The sequence below is a fragment of the Musca vetustissima genome, unplaced genomic scaffold, assembly GCF_032173495.1.
Source record: "Musca vetustissima isolate MV318-11 ecotype Yass unplaced genomic scaffold, APGP_CSIRO_Mvet_v1 utg11241, whole genome shotgun sequence".
Taxonomy (NCBI): Eukaryota; Metazoa; Arthropoda; class Insecta; order Diptera; family Muscidae; genus Musca; species Musca vetustissima.
This window is the reverse complement of record NW_026879495.1, coordinates 243,020-247,546: the sequence shown is the minus strand read 5'-3', so window position 1 is coordinate 247,546 and position 4,527 is coordinate 243,020.

Here is a 4,527-nt window from a genome sequence, read left to right as displayed (position 1 = left end):
TGAATGAAACCGGTAGATATACATATCATATAAAGCTTAAACTATTGCAAATATAATGTGTACAAAAATATTTTTTGGAAATTAGTACTAAAATGGTACTAAACATATCAAAAACTGTTTTACTCCGAAACGGTCGGAAGTAGAACTCTGAAATTTGGTATGCAGCTTTATCAACGATAAGCGAAGTGGAATGTGTGAAATTTTGGAAATTAGTACTTAAGGTACTAAAAAATGCTAAATAGTACATTACAATGAAATAGGTAGGAATATATGTACAGTGGTGGTCACAGAATTAAAACATTTACTGTGGTAAACATTTTTTGATCAGCCCTCGATTCGTTTGAAGTATTTTTGAAAATTTTTTTATTCAGAACACTTCGATATACTGCACTTAAGAGATTTAGTGTAAAAATGGAAAATTATTTCATGCAATTTTTTCATAAATAACGGTTTTTATGAAAATACATCGACTTTGATGTGGCCATATAATTAAAACATTGTGTAATTTTTTACTTTACTGCATTTTTTGAAAATGTTTTTTAAAAAAGCTCTTTAATTTAGTTAAATTATGTAAACTAAGCACCGATAAAATCATTTACTGATAAAAATTTTTGAAAAAAATCTGTAAAATCTATCAAAATTGCCAAAAATTTGTACAGTACACCTTACATTCAGAAAAGGTCCGAATGCACCAGAAATTGCTAGAATTAGTAGAAAACAATAAATAATTCTCAAAATAAATAAATATTTGAAATAAAAACTCAAAAAATTGGAATTAACCTAAAAGAACAATTCAATTTCGATAGCTTTTATATCAAACGAATCGAGGGTTGATCAAAAAATGTTTACCACAGTAAATGTTTTAATTCTGTGATATTTATCATTAACTGTTAAAATAGAACGACGACAAAAATATTTTTTGAAAATTAGTACAAAAAAGCACTAGAAACTTATAAATATTATTTTAAAATAGAACCGATAGAGATCGAAATATGAAACTTCTTATATAACTTTAATAGTACGGATTTAGTTAACCCAGTGGGTTTGAATTGTCAATTCCATTGCCTATTTGTCAAATAAATCCTCATAAAGTATTACAAAAATAATGTTATGCATAATTTGATCTTGGAAAGGAATTCAAAAGTAGTGATACAAATTACAAAACAAAAATTACAATGGAACCGGTAGAAATAGAAATTGAAAACATGGTAGATTTCACTACTACAAATGCTATGCTATACATTAATATATTTTTTTAAATAAATACTGAAATGGTACTAAATATTAAATTATAATGGAATATTAAATAGAATGATATATATGACTATTTTTGGAAATTAGTACTAACCATTGTACCACAGAGACTGGTAATAAATATACTAAATATTCGCACTAACAGTGGATTACTTTTGTATGTAAACAAAAGAAAAATAGTGTATTGATAACGTTTTTCTTTAAGAGGGGTTAGAAGGCATAGCAACTACTAAATATTGTTTGTACATGTGTATTGAGCGATTTGAAGTGGCAGAATTTGAAATTCGTGTATGTGGCTTCTAAAATAAAAGTATACTTACTCTCAATGCCATCAACAAGTTAATTGGAAAGAAATTGAAATCTTATCTATATTTAAAGAGTCTATATATAATTGTGATACACGTGACTGGCTGATCAACAACGTCCATTATGAACAAATCGTAATACTCCACAAAAGATTGCAAGTTTTACTTAAATATACTAACAAGTACTAAGGGAAGTTTCTATTATACACACACACACGAAGAAAAAAAAGCGAATGTAAAATCAACATTGCAAAATGTTGGTTTTACATCGATGTAATTTTTTTTTAGAAAAATGTTATTTGAACGTTGCTGAATGTGTGAAAATCAGCAATAAAACATGTTAATTTAATATTAAATATTATTGATTTTAAAATGTTCACGTTATAATAAAATTGCCCATATTTATTTTAACATTTTTCATAGTTAAAATAGTCGACAATGTTGAATTTCCATAGATGAATTTTTATAATAAAAATAACAATTTTTCCAAGGTGTATGCATCAGCTACAACAGCGAACATTTTACAAAACCAACATTGCTGTTATAGAAATTAAATTGTCATGGTGACAATTAGTTTCTGTTATGAAGAAACAAATACCAATAGCATATTTTAACAAAAGTTGTTCAATTAAGGGTCGTACCTAATTTATTGCGCTCCGTACAAAAATACTCACATTCTCACCTTTATAGGGTTTGTTAGACGTCCGTATTACCCAAATACGCAAGGACTTTATTTGCATCTGTGCCGATTGTAAACGGCGAAAATGTATGAAAACAATTTTTTAATTAATCGAAAAAACTTTACTTTTATTTAAACACAAATTTTTCAATGACTGAAATTCTCTTTTCAGAAAAAAATGAAAATACGCATTGTCAATGTTGAAAATTTTAAACTTTATATTTTTATACGCAATGCGTATTTGGGTAGCATTCATTGAAATACATGTATTTAACTTTTGAGGTGAATAAATTCGTACACATACGCATACCTTTAGGTACGGCCCTAAAGAAAAATTATACTTCGAAAATTGAAGATAAATAACCTTAAATATGTCCATCCTGGTCGGAAACTTATTATTTTTATTCAAACCGCCGATTTCCTGATAACAACAATATGTATTGTTCAAGAAAGTCCATACTACCCGAAAATCGGCTTCCAAAGCTGCCCTTCCCCCCGGATCATGGGGACAACATCACTTGAAAATATAAAATTGAGGTGGTTAACCGGATCTCTTCATCACCGACAGATTCCAATACAAGATATGCAACTGAATTTCTATACAATCAAAATTACTTCTACATATTGTTTCCCAAATCTAAAGAAATATATGTGGGTGCTAAACATTCGCCTTCGCAATAAATATCTTTTTTTGTAGAAATGTTCTTGTTGGTTAGCTATGGGCTAAATTACATTCAAAATGAAATTCCACACGGTCTATAGCATGAACAAAATATATATCCTGTTGTAAATGTTTGAAATTATCCGCGACAGTGCCTTAAATTTGGTTCTTTGGGAAGTTAAGAAATGATCCCTTCCCATTAATAAATTCTTGGTTCCAAAAACTGGTCCAAACGATTTATGTTCGCATTTGTTTATAAAATTTACAAATTTAAAACAATATTTCAATGTGTTTGACAATTAGCTTCACAAACAAAAAACTTTGAAACCATATGATTGTCACTTACACCTTATTTAACAACAATTAATAGTTATTAATGTTTATATGGCATTGTTCTATTTTAAAAATGTAATAACATCGACTCATGTTGAAACAACATTTCAATCATGTTAAATTGATATTGTGAAATGTAAATGCTAATTGGAACAAGATTGAACTAAAGTTGTGGATTGTTAAAACAACATGAAACAATGTTGAATTCATGAATGAATTCATGTTGACTTAAAAAAAAAAGAGAGAAGAAGAAGTACAGCTAGTTTAGTGTGTATAACAAAAATCCCATTCGTATATCATTTATTAGAGTGGAAAGACGTATACCGCGTGGAAAAGTGAAGTGATGTAAAAATTAAGAGAATTTAATTCTTTAAAATAATAGTTCCGTTCCAGAACCTAAAAGAATCTACTAATTTCAAAAAAAAAAAAAAAAAAAAATTATGTATAGTTACAGAAACGTACACAGGATTTCATTTCGGGGGGGGGGGGGGGGGGGGGGGGGTCCGGTAGTAAAAAATGAAAAAATTCGCTGTTGCAAACAAAAATTTACTGTGAAAAAAAAATCATTTCGGGGGGGGGGGGGGGGGCGGTCACCCGAGCTCCAAATTTTTGCATGGACATTTGGTACCCAAAGATGTCTAATAGGCAAAAAATACCTTAAATCACAATATAGGGTTATATGCGGGCTATATCAAAACTTGGACCCAGGGACTTCTATATTTGCTTTGACATTAAAAACATGTATGGAAAATGTTGGCGCCGTCGGCAGTTAACGAGTTGATACCCAATTTTTGGGTAAATACTCGGGTATTTACCCACGTCTTTAAAGTATCGTAAAACTATCAATTCTAAATCGATTTGATAACAGAAACCCGGAAATAGGGTGTAAGATGTTGTATTACCGAGTCAGTATAGTACATACCCAAATAAATACCCGGGGAATATTACACAACGACATTAGAGTAACTTCGGGTAATTGTGGGCGTAACAACAGTAAAAAAATAAAAACAAATTGTTTTTACAACCTAGTAGATTTGTTGGCTAAAGATTTTCCAGATCAAACATTATATATATTTGTCAATAAAAATGTTATTGCATTATATTTCAAAACAACTCTAAACTGCGAATAAAAATAACTTTGCGGGTAATGTGGACCAGTATGTGTGGGTAATGAGGATCAGTAAGTTAAAGGTAGGTTTTGGATTGGTTGTGATAAATTTCATTTTATGGCACTCTTGGGTAACAATGAATGCAAAAATATATGGGTTCATGTTTTGGAATAGCCCCATTTAAGG